Genomic DNA, 8,044 nt, shown 5'->3' with positions numbered 1-8,044 from the left:
CATTCAACTTCCAGTTCCATAGCCACATACAAAAATCACATTTATAGTCATAACACTCTTCAAAATTGCATCACTTATACCCTTATAATTCAATCAAATCGAAATTCAAATACGAGTACATGATACGTACCTGATCAACTTAATAATTAGGCATATCTAAGTGAAGTTATATCATAAATTCTCATAGTCAGAAGCTTGCTACAGCTCGGTCGGGATCAAAATTCATTGCAATACAACAAACACATTTTAATAGTCAAAAATCATCACACTATCATTTTATCACTTTATCGACTAAACCGTAGCTCTGATACCAATAAAATGTAACACCCCTATCCCGTAACCGTCGCTGGAATAGTAAGGGGCATTACCGGACTTGTAACTCATATCAGAACAGTAAAATTTTGAACTTTTTCATGGAATAAAGATCATTCATTTAAATAAGTACTAAGCAAAGCCAGGGATAAAATTCAAACTTCTCTAAGTAAACATTCAAAAGATGCCATTTTCGCATGGCTTATATACATTAACCAAAAATATTCTTCCGCCACTAGTCTATTCTATACATGCCAAAAATAATTCTAAACATAACAGTAACAAGCAGTGGATAGTGATAGTGTGACTAGTTGCTGACGATCCCCGAGCCTGTAGCTTCACAATGAGATCTATAAAACAGAGAAAACAAAGTAAACGGAGTAAGCATTACAATGCTTAGTAAGTTTAAGCAGTGTCAACAGATAACAATCAAATTATAACATAGTTGTTCGTTTTTATTTCACTCTTCCTTTGGGCATACCATCCCTTTACCGAATATGCACATCTCATCATATACAATAGGCAGATAAACTTTCACATAAAGTGAGCGCATGTGACATAGATATATTGTATGATTTCACATAACCTCTCACACTGATCCGATGTCACATAATCATGGGAATAGTCTCATAGATTGCTCTCGTATGCATCACATAACTACCTTATGATTTAGTTCAAATCAAGCTCACATATAAACTTGGAGTACATACCTGTTTAACCTTTCGCATTGAATATATTTATAAGCAATTCTTATTACGAAGTCTTATAGCTTTAACCTCTACTCGGATTATCGGCGAGACCTTTAGCTCAGACGGAATCTCCACACGAAGTTATCGGTCTTACCCGGACAAAATCTCCACACGTAGTCATCGGGTCTTACCCGGACATAATCTCCACACGTAGTCATCGGGTCTTACCCGGAATATATTTCCAAGTTTCATGTACATTTAATCACATGTTACAACATTCACATCGACTGTCATACTTGTAATTCATTTGCCTCATCAAATATCTAATAATACACACCTTTCACATTTGGTCGTTCGGCCACAATATACGCACATCGCCTACATATTTCACACTAGCCATTCGGCTTTACCACATATACACCTCATACATATTTCGCACTAGCCATTCGGCTTTACCACATATACATATCTCATACATATTTCACATTAGCCATTCGGCTTTACCACATATATGCATGTTCATTCACCACATTGGCCATTCGGCCTTATCACACATATGCATGTTCACATTCATCACATTGGCCATTCGGCCTTATCACATATATGCATGTTCACATTCATCACATTGGCCATTTCGGCCTTATCTCATATATTACACATTCACATCATAAAATCCTAAATCAAAATATAAATTTTCATGTATTCACATCACAATTATCCTAATATACTTCACATACCACATATACTATCATGTTACACTTGTCTTGGCCGAATCTACATCAATCATTTTCCAATGAATAATTCAATTTCACGCCATACTATCATTTCATATTCGAAAACTCATAAACTTACAATTTCACAAATTTTAATATCAAAGATCCGTCTAACACTCATATCTCGTTTTACAATATCACGATTTAGAATTCACGTATGGGTTTAATCAATAGGTTATGAGCAACTAAAACAAGTTTTATCCATGTTTACAACAAAATCACATATTCACTACGAGCTGTTTTCCTGAGCAATAGTCACTAAATTATTTATAACTGGAGCTACAAAACTCCAAATCACTTGCCGTTAATTTTCCCTGTATATAGACTCGTATATCTTCCATCCATAAAATTTCCAGAATTTAGGTTTGGCCAATCAATACCAGATTTTTCTTAAAGTTTCCCCTGTTTCACTGTTTGACTAATCTGACAATTCTTCACTACGAATAAAATTTTTCATTGTACCGAATTCATAATGTGTTCTATTTGATTTCATTTGAAACTACACTCATTAATGAGTCTAAGCATATAAATCTTATCTTATAACCATTTTTGTACAAATTATAATGATTTTCCAAATACAGAACAGGGGATTTCTGAGTCATTCTAACACTGTCCCACACAACTTTAAATATCTCTTTATAGGAAATTTCTTTGCTTCCAAGGTCTCTTTTATAAGAAACTAGACTAACTAAGATTTGATTACATATTTTATTCAGCCTAATTCCACACCAACAATTTATAGTGATTTTCTAAAATCACGTTACTGCTGCTGTCCAAAGCAAATTATTACAATTTGCTCTTAAATTTCCAAGTCCAAACACTAATAAACTTACCATTTGAGTTTAAGACATATCATGGCCACATCATATCTTATTAAATCAACTCATTATGTCCTATTATGATTGAATTTACTCAATGTTTAATCGCTTAAAACTTACCCAGATAGTGCGAACTAGAATTTCGGCGGCTATTCCGATCACTTTTTCCTTACTTATCCAACTTGGTCCTCTAGCTTGAGCTAATCAAACAAATTAACATTAAAGTCCTTATGCTTAGGCGAATGTGACAAAGGTTGATAGTCATGCCACCTATTCAAATACAAAATGCTGCGCATTTAACACATAAGCAATTTAATACCATTAACCTAACTTTCCTGCGCACCTTATGACCGAATACACAATATCATTAACCCAACATCAATAACTAAGCATTAACAAATTCATTTACTATACACACATTGGCACATGACAAAGACATAGCAAACCGGAACTTACTTATACTCATGCCGAACCATCAAAATGCAATTATATCATAGTACCCCAAGCCAAACCATGCTAATTATCCTTATGGCCAAACCAAGACAATTCGCACTTTCATCACCACGTCTACCAAGCATGTAAATTCAAACACAACCAAACGTCACATCGGCCCTAGCTCATAACAAGGTAGCCGATTCTTTTCCCTAGTATCTAATGCTCATCCTATGATTTTTTTAGTATCAAACACCTATATCATCATCACCTACATTAACATTAAAACAACAAAACCCACCCATTCTCATCCAAATAACATGAGCAACAATCCAGTTTTCTGACAAGCATGTCACCATGCATCAAAATTTGAAGTGGTGTTGAGCTCAATTGTTACCAACGCAAGATGAAATATTATGAACAGCTAACTAAGGGACTTAAGAACATTAGTGTTAATACATCTTCAACAATTTTCAAGAAGGACCTATCCTATGAATTTACATTACCTGATTGGCCAATGACTATAGAACATGAGTGGCCGAATAATTTACATTCCATTTCGCCCTTGCGTCTGTGCATTTTCGCGATAGGCCCAAGGATGTTAGAAGATGAAACATTTTTTTTCTTTATTCTCTATCCAATTCATACATGGGGCGAATGGTGAGGGGGGGGACATGGATGAGACAACTTGTTTCACCACCTCTCTTCATTACGTTATCTATAACCTCTTATTATTCTTTCTAACATAACAAACCTCATACTGACAACATGTTTACATACATGCTCTCACCCCCATAGATGCCCACAGCTCTAATTTGGGTAATTTGACATGCAAACCCATCATTTCATAACATGCATTAATAGGCCACTTTACATTTGCCTAGCACATTTCTAAATTTCTCACATAAGTCCTATTAATAAATTCACTTACCAATTACAAAATCAACATGAAATTTTCACACATGCCATATATACATATAAAGCACACAGTATGGTTAATATTTTATGACTCCGGTTTAGTGGTCCCCCGAAACCACTTTCGGACTAGGGTCAATTAGGGTCACATAATACATCCATCGATATAGTATACATAAATAAAAGCATATCAAGCATATTCGTGATAAAGCATTATATCCAAGTAGTATACGGTTTAATAAATGACTACATACAAGAAACAAATGTTACACGACCAGTACATTAATCATTAACTAAACCATTTCGGACAAGAAACACTTCTGCACACCATATAAACCATTGAAATCTATTACATAATTAACAACAATCACCCTGCAACTTAGTAAATACATGACCGAACAGATATTATGCTTATAATAGTGCGCACTTATCCTAAAATTAAGGCCACGCTTAACATTTGAATTCAAACAAACAAATGACTAACAATCATGGGAACATTTTCCCTTACTAATACATGCTACCAACAATCATTAAAACCACATCACTCAAAATTCCATCACCCGAATTATAAACAAACTCATAACATTACAATAAGAACTATAGTCAAGACTAAGCATAATAAGCAAATTCACATATATATTTTATCTTAGTATGAAACACACATTCAGATCAACCAAACATACTTATGGTCGATTCTTCATACCTCATCCTAGAGTCATTAACTAACTTCATGCACCACAAACACATATCACAATGTTATTCATCCTAGCATAAAATACCTAGCCAAAATAAAATCACCATAAGCAACATAATCGAAATCAAACATGGAAATTAAGCCATTTTTGCATGGCTCAAATTATACTGAACTGAATCTTACATCAAGATAATCCAGCCTATACATGCCATAGGTTGATAGTTCACTTATGAGGTACCAAAAATATGTGGATAGGTGTGATAGACTTTGCTGACGATCCCTGAGCTCGTATTTGGCATCCAAAATCTATAAAACAGAAGCAAATATACACACAGTAAGCTATCTTAGCTTAGTAAGTCATAAGAAAATAAATAACTCAATAATATAGTTCAACACATATTAACTAAATGAATTACATTAAACATTACCATGCTTGACCTCAAACCTACAATTCCATAATTAATCACATTTTCATAGACAATTACCCGCCTAGGCCGAATACTTACATAGTATTTTCATATTATTAATCACTTCCAAACCAATAGTCATACTAAAATACATACTTTACTCACATACGCAAGCAAGATCATAGTATAACATCACATATATTTATATTACCTATATGGCCGAATATACCAATCATATATGCACAATTAAGAAACATACAAGGATACACAATTATCATCACAGGCCATACACATACCACATACCATATTCTTCATTGCATCGTACATGATTACGACCAATATTCAAAGTACTACTTACCTTATCTCAAGTAGGTATCAAGTTAATTCATACCTGGCCACTTAGCTCGTTTTACACATTTGAACACAACTTATCTTTGCCTGATGAACCATACGAAATTGGATAGGACACTCAGATAATCAAACATATCATACAATGCCAATGTCCAGACGTGGTTTTACATGTAGCCACATATCGATGCTATTGTCCCAGACAGGGTCTACTCACACACATGTATCGGAGTCGCATATCGATGCATGGTCTACTCGCACACATATATCAGAATCCTATTCATGACATATGTATCCAACTATTCCTAAGGTTCATACGGGGCTTCGGCGTCGTAAGTCGGTCGAACGAATGCATGAACATGGTTTCCAACTTATACACATCGACAATAGCATATATAAATCATATATTTCATTTTAGCATATATACTTTGCATATAATTAAATTAAGTATGTCTATTTGTTTATAAATTTACCTCGAACAATGTAAAACAGAACGGGACAACTAGTCGAGAACTTTCTTTTTGCCCCGATCCAAATCTGATTTCTTTGGTTCTTGATCTAAACAAATTCAAATTAAGCTCATTCAAACATATTTCATTCAATTTAGTCCAAAAACACTGAATGGACAAATACCATTTACCCTAATATTTACACTTTTTACAATTTAGTCCCTATTGCACAAAACACAAAATATGCAAATTTCACTATACCCATGTTCGGCTGAATCTTACCCATATTCATACAAGTCCAATATTTCATTTATTTCACATTTTAGTCCTCAAATTATTATTTTGCAATTAGTCTAATTATTCAAAATCATCAAAAACTCCAATACAAACATGTTAATATAAAACATATCTTTCATATTTCATCATCAAACAACAAAAATTACAAGCTCTCAACAACGGCATAACTCAAAATATTCACCAAATAAAAATTCAAGCATGGGTTTACTAGTACTCGAAGCAACGATCTCAAAAACGTAAAAATTATCAAAAACCTACTAAGAACGAACCTTGAACTAAGCTTGGAAGATGGCCGAACTAGGTTTTCTTTTTCTTTTCTTCTTATTTATTTTTTGGTTTTGGCGATGATAATATAAAGACATGTTATAAGCTTTTTCTGTTTTATTATACTTATAATAACATTTTAATTAATTACTATTAAACCCTTTATAATTAAATAACTAAAACACATAATACAAGGGTACAATCAGCCATTACCTATTCAAATGGTCTATTTACCACTTTTTGGCTTCAATTTAAAAAAGGCAATAGCAATTTGGCCCTTTATACAAATAACCATTAAATTATCATTTTCGTGATTAAGTCCTTCTATTTAATTGGGCACCTAAACGACAAATTAAATTACGAAAATTTCATAGATATAAATTCACACAAAATAAACACAAAAAATAACTTTTAAATATTTTTCTGACTTGGATTTGTGGTCCCGAAACCACTGTTCTGACTAGGGTCTAATCAGGCTGTTACATCATTCTTCGCCATGTATGTCTTTAACAAATTTCTAAGCCATTGGATGGTTCAGCTTGGGTTGGTTTCTGAACTTGTTGGGGAAAACTAGGTGGTTAGGTCGCTCTAGATTGGGCTTAAGTGTTACTGGTTCCAGCCACTTGGTTACTCCGGGATAAATTCAGGAGGTTTCGCGATGATGGGTTATAAAATTGGATTGCATTCCTTGCCTTCCTCAACTTTGGTTCTGGTTACACATGTAATATACGGAGTCTGGGTTCGATGGACATTCTTGAACAAATTCTCTTTCCTACAATAGATAAGGCTATACTTTCAAATTGATTTGGTAGCTGTGCTGCAAAACTTTTAGGCCATTAGTAGTAAGATTTTTAACATGAGGATATTGATGATACCTGAGATTCGAGTGAAGTAAGAGCGTCTACTTCATGTATTCTAGCAACTCATCTTCCTGACACTGTTTGATTGGTTTGCTATTGATAATTGTTGTTGCCAATCCTCTCAATGATTTCATAAGCCTCATTATAAGACTAGAAAGGAGAGCACCATTAGCAGAACGTCCACTACCATCCTTGTGTGAGCATTAAGACCATTATAAAATGTTTCAAGTTGGATGCAGTGTGGGATACTGTGATGACGACACTTCTGTAATAATTCTTTATGCCTTTCCCATGCTTCATACAAGAACTCATCATCCATTTGTTGGAAAGCAATGATCTCATTCCTCAACTTAGCATTCTTGCTAGGCGAGAAATACTTTATAAGGAATCTTTCCGCTAACTCTTGCCATGTGGAAATTGAATTTGGTGGTAATGAGTTCAATCAGGCTTGAGCTCTATCCTTTAATGAATACAGGAACAACTTCAATCGTAATGCATCTTCGGGTACTCTGACTAACTTGAAAGAATCGATCACCTCCATAAACAGTCTTAAGTGTAGGTGAGGATCTTCAGTAGGCATTCCACTGAATTGGCCCATTGTCTAAAGCATCTGGAACATGACTAGCTTCATCTTGAACTGTTGTGCCTCAATTTCGGGTCTTCTAATACCCGAATTAAGATCATTAAACATTGGCACGACATACTATCTTAAAGCTCTATCTCTATCATCAGCAATAAGGATAGGATTTTGAGCAGTGTTTGCTCCATTTCCTTGATTTGGATTTT

General features: G+C 34.3%; 1 non-coding gene across 1 annotated transcript; it reads left to right on the top strand.

Annotated features, from left to right (window-relative positions):
* Positions 1 to 7,503: 7,503 nt before the first annotated feature.
* Positions 7,504 to 7,610, top strand: LOC121231715 (small nucleolar RNA R71). Its single transcript, XR_005929770.1, has one exon. It is a non-coding gene; the product is annotated as a small nucleolar RNA R71 (small nucleolar RNA).
* Positions 7,611 to 8,044: the final 434 nt, after the last annotated feature.

Source organism: Gossypium hirsutum, chromosome A06 (genome assembly GCF_007990345.1).
Source record: "Gossypium hirsutum isolate 1008001.06 chromosome A06, Gossypium_hirsutum_v2.1, whole genome shotgun sequence".
Lineage (NCBI taxonomy): Eukaryota > Viridiplantae > Streptophyta > Magnoliopsida > Malvales > Malvaceae > Gossypium > Gossypium hirsutum.
This window is presented reverse-complemented; position numbering and strand designations above follow the sequence as displayed.